This window comes from Genypterus blacodes, unplaced genomic scaffold (genome assembly GCF_046128005.1).
Source record: "Genypterus blacodes isolate CSIRO-AG114 ecotype Tasmania unplaced genomic scaffold, CSIRO-AGI_Gbla_v1 ptg000012l_1, whole genome shotgun sequence".
Classification (NCBI taxonomy): domain Eukaryota; kingdom Metazoa; phylum Chordata; class Actinopteri; order Ophidiiformes; family Ophidiidae; genus Genypterus; species Genypterus blacodes.
Window position 1 is genome coordinate 4,422,298 of NW_027466826.1, and position 12,548 is coordinate 4,434,845.

Below are 12,548 nucleotides of genomic sequence, written 5' to 3' on the forward strand. Positions count from 1 at the left end.
GGAGGCGCAAACATACTGAAGCCCCGTGACAAAGCCTGGGTGACTACTACATCACCTGTCTGTGCTATCTAGGTTTGTGTCCGTTTATATGTGTGTGTGTGTGTCTGAGAGCAGCAGTGAGACACACAAAAAGAGAGTGTGTGTGGGTACAGTACATTAGCAGCTTTGCTCACCCCGTCGTGAGCCCCTAGATGGTTGAAGTGGATGGTTGGCTGCTCTTATCACAATGCAAAAGACTCTCTGGGTGACTGCTGCATCAATCTGACATGGCTTCTCAGGCAGCTGAGAGGAGACAAGGTCTCGCCAACCAGTGCTATGCAATGTGATTCATTATGCCAAACGCCAGTGGGCAGGAGACAGAACCTCAATTCATGCTACAACTGACACTTTAAGAGGATTAAAAGCTGATACAGGCATGGAAGGGTGGGAAAAGGTAAAAAAAAAAACGAATGATACGGTTCTTTCTCTGTGGTGTAACCCAACGATCAAAACTGTGAGTGCTTGGCAGAATATGACACGGTCAGCATTTCCCCTATGCTGCCAAGCTGTTACATTACTGTTAACTGTCAGAACAATGTCAGTAAAGGCTAATCAGGCTTTAACTGACATTGCACAACCTATAGATTTGTTTTGTTCTCTATTATACAGGACGGACATACAGTACATATAGTAGCAATATGAGCACGTCTTTCATTAAGCAATCATGTTGCCAAACAATGTCACAAATGTCACAAACAGGAGTTATTGACATTTCATCAGGCGGTTCTAAATCACCGACAGAGCAGCTGTTGTGGACTTTTAAACGACCAAACTGCATATAGTGAATTCAAAATGTAACAGAGCAAAAAGCTGTGCGGGTAAGTGTTTCTGTGGCGATTGTGAATTAAATAAGAATGTTTGTGTGCATGAGCTCTTTCATAAAACAGCTCGGCAAATCAAGATAGCAGTCGACACGCACATATTCATTCCAGAGCCACAAATTAAATTCTGAACCACACACGCACACGCACACGCACACACACACACACACACACACACACACCGACCTTCCCCTGTGAGGGTGTGAGTCTGTTCAACTGAGATCGATTCTGTATGCATCCCAATATACTGAAGACTCAATAAAAATTTTTACTTTATAGGGCAATCAAATAAATATGATTTAGCTCTGCCCAAACTGTGTACAGTGTGTTCATTGTAATACATTTTAATATAATACAGTTGAGTTCGCTATGCATTTCTAAGAATAAATGAATCCTGTACTCCCAGGCGACCAAATGTGCCATGTCAGGCTCTTTTGATAGAGATGTGCATGCTAATCGTCTATTCCTTCAAAGCTCCCACAGCAGGGTGTGCAGACATCAAACCTGGTGTGCTGATAGGAATCATAGTCATTTTACATCTTTAGCACAAAGAATGCATTTATGAAATGATCACTTTAAACACTAGCAAGGTATATTTTCAAATTTGTATTATTCTCAGAGCTCCATGAGGGGGAGGAGGGAACCTAAAAAGCATTTAGAAGATTAACCAGTAGTGGAAATAATAAGTAGCCCCAAAGACAAGGTATTATATTTTAGGATAAAATCCATATTAGCTCATTAAAATATAGCATTTTTATGCAGGATATTAAGTTTCCTCCCTCATCTGCAAAGAGCTGGTTGCTGAATTTCCTGATAACTCACAAGCATGATAGCATCACTTATAGAAGAGGTAACAAGTAGACAAACAACAGATCAACAGACGGATTCTGTCTCAGATTTCAATCAAAAATATGGAGTCACTTTCACAGTTAGAGCAGACACCAGTGTCTGCATCGGTGATCGACCTTTTGCTACCTTCCATTTTTTGTATTTGTTTTCGATTGGTTTCTCATTGTATGGATATAAATCGAACACGAGGGCATGAGATGAAACGGGGTGTGCGAATTTGCAGGCCCGAGAAGACAAATCTGTCATTCATCGGTCAGAGGGTTAGCGTGACGTGAGGGCAAAATGCTGAATAGACATGGTGGAGCCGGCACACTGCAGTTATGACTGTGTTAAGTGACAGTCTTCCTGCTTTGGTGGTCCTGCGAAACACAACTGTCAAATTCTGCTCGAGATGAAAGCTTGTTAAGGCTCTGTGTGGTCAAGAGTATTTCATTTCTATCCTCTTTTTCCTCGCAATGTTTCTATCTCACTAGCAGTATTAGATAGTGTGTTTGACTCACTTACTTAATCAGGGAAAATTACTTTGTCATTACAATCCTAGCTGAATAGGGTCTCAGACCCCTTATTTTGGTCCAAACATGGGGAGTGTGATTGCTGCTTTCTCATGTGTCTTAATGAACTGCGCCAAGAGTAAACACACCCAGATTTAAACAGACTGAGTGTTAAATGAACATTTACCCTTCTTTCAACTCTATGCTGACTTTACCCAAAAAAAAGTTAAAATTACTCCGCAGTAATGTTGTCTTTAACCAATCTTATATCTATTACTGACACTTTATTAAGATTCTGTGTTTGCATTCACTGCATTAAAAACAGAAATATGCTAAAAGTGTAGCCATGATAGCCAGCAATAAAGACTGAGTAAAGAAGACATGAGATATTGAACTGAAGGCAGCATGGCTAGTTAGGACTAAATTATCAACCAAAGATAAGCTTTTATGGATCATTTGGATCAGCAAATATTTAATGGCAATGCGTTCACAGCATCAGATCTATCCAAGCTGTATAATAAAATCATTACAATAACCTCTTCATCACACTCTGTAGACAACAGAAGCTTACGCTGCAGGAAGGAGCAAAGAGACTGAGTGTGAGCCTCACCTCAAAACCACATGCTGCCTGCTGTCTGTCACCTTAGGTGACAAAACAATATCTCCTCTATGAGAGATCCATTCTGGTTGCAACAAAAAGAAATAAAGTTGTGGAAAGATGTTGTTCATTAGTCTGTGGCATCACAGAAAGAAGGTCCTGGAATTAAATTTAATCTGACAAATATGTCCCGGGCCTTTCTATATATAGGGTATATATATACTCTCACTATGTCTGCTCTCCTGGGTTTTGCATTTGTCCTCAGTTTTAACTATACCAGACACGGTATGAGCAGCCCTCATCGTAAATGACCTCCATGACAGGAAAATATAATAAAAGGTGCCGGTAAAACTAATTAACTAAAACTAATTTAGGTATGACTGGTTTTTAGAGCCTTAATTTAAGAATTAAATGATCTCGAACAATGAGTTTTGGAACAGGACACAATAGTGAGTGTGACAGCATGTTGGACGTGGTTGTGAGCAAAGATAAGATTTTGTATATTGACATTATTAAAACAGTTTTTTTCAAATAGAGATTCAGCTTTTTCTATTGTGAAATAAAAGAAAAGAAACAGCACTTTTGTATCACATCGTGTTTTGAGCGCAAATCTTGAAGAAGAAGAAGAAATGTTTCGTATCGTTCCGATATACACCTGCAACAGCCCTGCAGGGCTGATGTCACCTTTATCTGATACATAATTGTGTGTGTTCCAGCAGCTGTCCTGTCACATTGACAAGCATCTCATGACACACTCTCACACGTATACACACACGCTTACTCACACACATTCCCACAACTACTTTCTCTGCCCTCTCTCTCTCTCTCGCCCCAGGGCTCTGTCCTTTCCTCCTGTCAGTGTTGCATACCTGCAGGATTTCATCAAATACAAACAGTTTTTGATGGGATATGAGGCAACAGTTATTAGATTTTTTTTCCATCAATTTTTAATTCCTTCCTGTAAATATTATGAGGTACGATGCATTCTGCTGCAAGGCTGTTGTTGTCATGAACAATTCCCGTAAGCAACAGTTGCACCAGTGAAAGGCTATTTTGTTATGCAAAATGTCACATTTATTGAAAGTATTGATTGAGTCATTGTCGGCTTTGAGTACTTTTATTTTCCCATTAATCAGATGCAAAGGTTTCCGGATTTGATCCTCATTGACACCTCTGTAAGCATACGCCCACACCCTTCCACGTGCTGAAACATACATGTTCTGATAAAATGAGAGAGGACAAGTCTTCTACGAATACAGTAATTGTTTTCATGGCCTTCCACATTGTGAGACTCAGAGAACATGCTGTTCCTGGTTAATTTCTTTATTACTTCTCTCCCTTCTCCTTCTGTATCGATTCACTCTCTATCTTGTATATTAGAATCCCTGTGGCTGTGCTCTGGTATAGTGTTTAGTGGTTATAGTGTTTCCTCCTGATTCAAGGTGATTTTGTGGTTCCTAAAGCAACAAGCGGTTTCTCCCGCCGCCATATAATGTTTTGTAATTTGTACTGCTTCCTCAGCCTGACTGCACTAAAGGGGTGATTGTGATTTAGGAAACATTCACAAGGGAATTATGTGACATGTTACACAATAGCGGTAACAACAATTTACAGCAGAGCTTTACACTGTCAGGATGGTGATGGATTGATCCTTCGTTACAAATACATTCATGTTAGCAGAACAACTAGCTGCACAGTGAAAAATAAGACTAAAATATATGAAAAATGTTTTGAATTCTGATTAATTACAAGCATAAATATGATTTTGCAGTTGCATATTTGAAGATCATGTAAGAGTTTGAATGTTATAAGTTATAAAACTGTCTTAATAAAGACAAATGTTATGAGGTATTTGTGATTAATGGATTGAAAAAACCTAATATCATTTTGGCTTTAAACTGCCATGACTAATGTTTAGGGTAAAACCAAGAAGAAGACTGACCTCGGCATTATATTAGCTGGAGAAATATATTATATATCTCCACCACCTGGGACTAGCACATTGGTAATTCTTCGTCTGTTTATCACCAGGATATCTCAAACTGATTTTGATGAAATGTTTAATTTAGGTGGGCTTTGGGTGTTGAATGATTTGAATCTATTTTTTTAGGCAGATGTGGATTCAGGGGTATTTTCTTTCACTTTTCTTCCATTGCAAAATAGGTCTCTTATTTGCTATTTCTCAAAAACTAAAGCAATCTTAATGGGAAAACGTTGCTTATTGCCATGATGGACAGTTGACATTTACAAAGTTAGTAAAAATGGATCTTGATGATTAACATATATGGTCGCAGATGTACCACATTGATGGAGTTGCTGTTCAGGCAAAGCTAAAAATCGACTCGTAGATCCCACATGTAGTGAGGATGATGCTGATTCTGAAGAATACCAGGGTTGCAGTACTGCAGTGCATTAATCTCTATGATATTTTCACACATTTTATTACTCTGTAATGATAGTAAAACTATGAATTTATTATTTAATTAGTCAATGGAGAATGTACTGACAAGGAAAGAGAGGAAGGAAAGACAAAGGCTGCTTTAGGAGATTGTTAACACTACAATGTAAATGTTATGGCACATATCCAACAATATGTAACGCCTCAATAACATGTCATGATTGTCTAACATCCACTGCTGTCATCGTATAAATTTCACCCGATAATATTAATTCTTAACACAGAATTTGCTGTAATTCTATCAGACTCTGCGGTTGCATAATCATCCATTACAGCTGATGAATATGAAACGCTGCTGGCATGCTAAAGACTGAAAGTGTCAAGATCTAAGTCATGTAACCCCAATGTGAAGCTTATGAGGTTTATTGTAATTTATTTGTACTTAGAGGTTTGCACTGAATAGAAATCCTTAAAAAGCAGCAGTGAACCTCTCAAACATAATCCAATTACTCCTTTTATCTTATTCTGGTGAAAAGGCAAAGTAAGGCCTCATGTCAGTTAAGATACTTTTCATCTCAAATATAAGATCTGTGACACTTTATCATCTGAGGGATACAAAAAAAATGTTTTTCCTTACAGCCAGTGAGAGGGCTGAATTTATGGATCACTTCATTTGCATAATTCAGCGACCTAAGTCAAGGTTGGATTTTGGCAAACTCTGTATTTCCTTGTACTTAATTAACACATCTCCTTCCTAATAGGCTTGTGTAACTATTCTATCCTTGTGCAGAAATTCAGAGGGGGCATGAAAGGAGAGGTGCATGGTGACTGCTCAATAAACGATGTGGAATGACAGTTAGGCTGTTTGCATAAAGACGATGTGTCTGACACTCTTCTGCTTCATAAATAATGTTACCCTGTTATTACCCTGTCTGTTGCTTCTCAACATCCCCCTTTCCTTGATCTCTTTTTGTCTGGGTAGAGAAATGTACCGATACTGTGTCCCCAACAAAGTACATGGGACTTCATTTGAGATGTCTATAAAAAATCCCATGGCAACAGCGGACACATCTGTCATTGTTAGACTTTGATACTGTCAGAACCATCAATACAATGACCAAGCAAAGAGTAGCTGAAGGGAATAGCCACTTTTAAAGATGATACAAGTAAAATATTCAAGGTCTTTGATATGATTCTCCATGTTTTTACAGGCAAGAGTGACTTCACAGAGCTGTTAACATTCTTGGAGGGTTAAATGGTCTAAGAGGGCAGACGAACCCCTACTCAAGCCAGCAGAAAGAAACTCCAAAGTGATGGTCGATAAAGAGTAATAAACAGATTGTACACTATTCAATATCCTCAGCACAGGAGGGAGCTTTTAAAATACAATGCTTAATGTCTATAAAAGACACTTGTAAAGGCAAACTGGGACAAGCTGTCACTCACTGGAGTCCATGTCATAAATCTGACATTGTTAAAAGATATTTCTAGAACAGAAGCGTTTTGTGTTGGCTGGATATGAGCAGCAACATTTACGGCTCTCCACTCTCGCTTTACTTGACGAGAAACCCTGGGCACAGGGTATTAAGTGGATATTAATGTTCCCAAGGGTGCTTATTAAAGAACTGAGCAGTAATGATCCAATTCCCCATCTCATGTTCCTCAAGGACCTCTCTGCTGCTCTCTGACAGGATTCTCAATGGCAATGACATTTACCTGCCCCAGATACACATGGGTAAAAAAACATAAACCAAGAGACACTTGCACGCTGGCACACATAAACAGATACAAACAAAGAGATGTAAATATAATGACCTCAGACTCACACATCATTGATTTCGCATGATTAAATAAGGTCGATTAGCAGGAAAGCTTGTCAAGTGAGCGATGATGAAATGTATTTTTGCCTGCCTGTGTCTTACTAAGAAGTGTTTTCTGAAATGCTTAGTCCAAGCGTGAATGGAAAACAAGCAGAGGTGGGGCCAAGCTCTTGTTTTGCAAGTCACAAATAAGTCTCAGGTCAAGGCAGATGAGTCACATGTTAAGTGACAAGTCCTCAACATTGAATTTTGAGTCACAGACAAGATGCAGTGAGCCAGAATGACAAGTATCATTGATGATATGTTTCAATCATTGGTAAGGAGAAGGTATCAAGTCTAATTGAATCAAAAGGTTCAAGTTCAAGTGGAGTCAAAGTCAAAGTTGAGTCTTATGGTTTTGTCTAGTCTCAGTTGAGCAAATTTGCGACTTTGTCCTAGTCAAGTGTAAGTTCTACAACCTGAAATTGCAAAGAAGTATACACAAAAAACAATAATGACTTTCATTCATGATTCATGTTATTCTATCCTGAGCTTCAATCTTCTTTCTTTTCTAATCTGGCCCATTGACTGCTGGGATCGGCTCCAACCCCCCTGTGATCCAGGATAAACAGGTAGAGAAAATGGATGGATAGATGGCTGTTTTTCTTACAGGCGAGGACAGCAATCATAGCCCCTGAATTTAAGCGATGAGGTGAAAGTATCCTTAGCCTTTCACAGCATAATCACAGGGAATGTGTTCACTAATAGCCCAATCTCAGTCCCACAAATTATCTCCAATTTGGTTCTGAAATCAAGAATGGTCTGTCAACTGGGCCCTCACTTCCCTTTTTCTAATCGCTGGTGTTCTTTCAATCAAGTTTGCTGCAACGCGCACAGCTGATTGCCATGCCAGTGACCAGCTGGATTGTCAGCACATGGTGCTGCACTGGTGAGCAATAGTCTGAGTCATTAACACTCAACAAGCATGGTGCAGCCCCAGGGCACCCTGCGTTCTGACAGTAATGCATTCTAATCTTGTCAGCCCATTGAGAGCCTCGGCTACATTACAGATAACAGGACCCGAATCAAACACCGCTGTCTGTCAACATCTCAGATCAATCAGGAGCTGAAAGTCTGTGGGGCAGCCATACGTGCTAAACCACTCAGACCAATCACCATAAATCCTAGTGGAGGGACGGCCAGGCTCATTGTTGCAGGGCAAGTCAATGTATACTCAAAACTCTGTGCTACCTCAAGTTAGTCACAAGTAAAGTCTTAAAAGTGACCTCAGTTGTTGTTGTTGTCCTTCTTTTGTGCCTCTATCTACTCTTAGTGTAGAAGAGAGGTGGTGTGTTTTCTTCAGAGCAGAATGTGTTAGTGTCAGGGGGCCAGGGGGGTGGGGAGCGGTGATGAGGAGCATTTCTATAGAAGTTTCCACAGTGTAATATTAAGCAATGAGACTTGGTGATGTTCAGACCCATCATTCTTCTCTTTTTATCACTGCAGTTCACCACTAATTAAATGGTAGGAGCACTAACTATTAGTAAGAGGTGATTACTTCATGTAATTTATTTTAATGGGTATGAACTGACTGCAAATTGGATTTACATTCAGGAATTATGATGTATATCTTTCTCACGGCATACTGGTGGATCCATAAAATCATCCGATAAAGCATTCTGGAGTGTATTAATACAGCAACAGTGCGACTGCAAAAATGTGCACAATAGGCACATGGGCTTCATTTGTACAAAAATTGCATAATGTACGGTGTATGCATTAAATGCTTCAGGTACACTGTATCTTGTCTGTTTCACTTTACATTTCCAGTCAGTGTACATAGAGCAATACTTCAGACCATTAAGTTGATTCATTATTCATAAGGAGATTATTACTTTGCTGGTTCACTTCCCATAATTGTGCAGGTTTTTTCCTGTGATTCAGAGGTACAGGAAGTACAAAGGAAGGATGAGAAATATCATAAATAATCAAGAGGATGCCATCAACACAGTCATGCCTCAGAATACAAAGATGACCCATGCCAGATTTTCATTTAAGATACAAAATATATACAGATGTGGTTGTGTCTCCTTGTGACTAGGCAGTAACTTAAACATAGCATTGATCACAATTTGCAATGCCTTTGTAGAGTAAGCGTGTAAATAAATCAGTTAATATGAAGCAGATTTATCACTGTAAAGCTAAAAACAAATAAATAAAACTCAAGTAGTAGTGACTAAATGTGCCACAAAGTTAAATCGTTTCCAGAAATGAGAGAACAGGGGCATGAAATATAAAATGTAAACACGTCAAGTAACTTTAGTCCACCTATTGTGGTCTGGCAACACCAAGGATGAGTCAGATTCAGACAAATGTCACTTCAGGTAGCCTGTGCAATAGATGATTCTGTCTCCACCGAGCCTGGCAAAACTTTGTCGACCCAATTGCAAAGCCCCGTCCCAAACTATCCACAGAAATCAGTTTCTGAATATATCTGAAATGAGAAATAGGTCATGCAGCTGCAGTATCATGCTTTATTGTGTTTCTGCATAATGGAGGGACAGCAGTAGTCATGCTTGGTCACACAATATAGCTACATCTACAACATTTGCATTTAAAAAGTGAGCTGGTCTGGCTACATCTCTTGATAATATTATGTGAAGTGGCCTCACAAAACTGGTGATGTCATTGTGGATCCTATTTCTACCTGGAACATCTGTTAATAACATGCTGTATGTAAAAATATCTTGTTCGCAGCTTTGGGAGAGACATGTCATTTTCACAAATTAACATCTATAAGGAATGATAAACATTACAGCTTAGAGTGCCTGTAATTCTGCCTCATTACATTTAGGTGTATCAGAGACATCACAGTTCAGTAAAAATAAGACATAAGAGAGTTAACATATGTACATAAAAATGTGTGATATTCACACAAGTACACAAATACACATTTCCACATGGGCAATAAATATGTTTTGCACAGATGGAGGTATTTAATGAGCGAAACCCAAATAACGGGGCATCAAAGTGTGTCCACGTGGAGAAAGTGCTTCTGTCTCCCTCACTGGTCTATTTAGAAATGTACGAGGCTACGTTTCCTCCCCAGGAACTGGGCTCAAAACTTCACGACAACAGTCTTCCTCATTTACTGGTTGACGCAACGGAGCGATAGTGCTCTGGTTTTGTGTAGCCATGGTGACCAAGGGAGTCGGAGGTCTTTATCCTGGACTAAACCCAGGTGAGGATATTAGTTGGCAAGCGCTCTGGGGAAAGTTATGGTGCAGCTTAGATAAGAGCGTCTCACACCAGCTCAGCACAACAAGGCACGAGCAGCACAAAGAGATGGTGACGTAGCTCAGGGTGAGGCACACAATCATCGATCTCTCCTTAGGTTATCATTAAGGTGATGATAATTTAGACGACATTTGGCAACGTATCACAATAGCACTCTGGCAAACATTGCTGTAGTTGCTGTTCTGTCGTTGTCATTTTCTTGTATTCAAAAGTCAGAAAAAAAACAAGCATTCTTATTCTTGTTTTTCTGTCAGCAAAACTAAAAATGGCCCGTGCCTTCATTTTTTCACCTGCATCTTTTTCGAATAAAATAATCACTGCAGTCAGAAAAATCAAGCAAGTGAGCTGGAAAACTGTAATGTCATTCTAAGAAGAACTGTAATTATACAGTTACTTGGTTAAATGGTTGAGGCTTCATCCTGTTTACCAGTAAAATATTTATAAATTACAAGTGCTATGCATAGTAATTCTAAACACTTGATACTGATACTCAGCAGCAACAACACATGAGCGATATGTTTTCATTAAGACACTTGCCATTTACCTGCTTAAATACAGACTTTCTGAAATTACAAAAACTTCAAAACCATGAAATCTATTGTGTACATTCCATCTTCCCCACAGGATGATTTGTAATTGTGTTGTTTCCTCTAGTGCCGCAGGTCACACCTTGCATAACCGACCTGTTATTGGCAATGTATTAAAATTGCATGGCTAGATTTTGAATTTGGCTTTGAATATTCAATATCCACAGAGAAAAATCCTTAGATTTTGTATTCAGAGTTGAGATACGTGCGTGTGAAGTAGATTCCCTGATCAATCCAACCCAGATATCTGTCAGTTCCTGCTAATTTTCTGTTTTTGTTTGGGAGGCACACAAACATTTATTTGACAGAACTAAGGATTGTTATTTAGATTTTGAGAATATGATTAATAAACATCAGAGTTTCATCGGCAGAACGTCAGGAGGATACTTGACGGTGATCAGTCTAAATTGCAACTGTGGTTTTTACGTAACAGTCAAACTCATTACATATTCAGTGCAGCCGCAGGCCCACGCTGTATCTGTAGAGGATGAATCCCATCTCAAGGTAAAAGCACTAACTTCACAGTAGATATGTAGCTCATTAGACGAACTACCTCAGGGGACCAGCTTGGAATGAGAGCCACACTGGTGCCTTTGTTACCGCAGGCAAATCACCAGGGAAGGAGAGACAACAGGGATCACAGGAAACAAACAGTGCAGCCAATCAGGACACTCTGAATCTTGGGTACCCACGTTCAGCTTACACGATGGAAACATTGTTTTCTCTTTCTCTTGTTGTATGTCATTAGGGGGATGTAATATCAAAGGGGGATAGCAAAGGGCTCAGATGGAAATGCGGGAGAAACGTAGCGAAAAAGCCCTCCAGAAAACACGACGCAAAAAGCTCACCAGTATAAAGCAATGTGGGTTTAACAGATTAAAGCCATCCACAATCTACACCAGGCTTATCTCGATATCCAGAGACCAATACAATATTGAAACGTTCAATACTTTTGATTTAAACGCAGGAATGACATGTTGGGTCAGCAAATGCATGCAGCTTAAGCACCTGAACTAGCACAAGAACTGAAGTTGGTGATGAAGACGGTCACCAGAAAGACATCAGCAAGTCTTGTATAAAAGCCGTAAAAGTGATTGATCGGATTGTTATGAGTCAGATATTCTTAGATGGTTTAAAGGAAATACCAATGTTGTAACAGGCTGCTCTGGCTTTATAAAGATAGCTTTAACAGGGTTACTAGTATCACATATTGTGATACTAAACTTGGTATCAGTATCAAAATCTAAATGGCTGACTATATTGTGGAAAAATATTACTGCAAACCTGTCTTAGTATCATTCATTCAAGTTAAAGGAAAATGTGTCTGTATTATTTTACTGATCTAAGTTGCAATCTAATCAACACTTCAGCCTCTACCTGTTCATGAATAAATAAAAGTCATTTCTGACCCTTACATTTTTAATAGCCAGTCTATCAAAGTGAATAGACACTTCATATGAATTAAATTTAAAGCAATGAATAAGAGAGCATTGAGAGCAGATACTCCAAGCTGTAAATGATGGTGACACGCTTCCTAATGGCAAATGTGGCTCCCAGGGTCACCCTTTATTAAGGTTTGGCCCATCGTAAATCTATTCCGCACGGAGAGCTTATTGTCACTGTTCTCCGGGAGACTGCGATTCACGGATACATCACGTGAGTTGCGCTG

The 12,548-nt window shown here is 39.3% G+C and overlaps 1 protein-coding gene across 1 annotated transcript in view; it reads right to left on the bottom strand.

Moving 5' to 3' along the window:
• LOC143012559 (neurexin-1a-like) overlaps positions 1–12,548 on the bottom strand; it is a 216,299-nt gene that overhangs the window by 162,360 nt on the left and 41,391 nt on the right. The window lies entirely within an intron of this gene.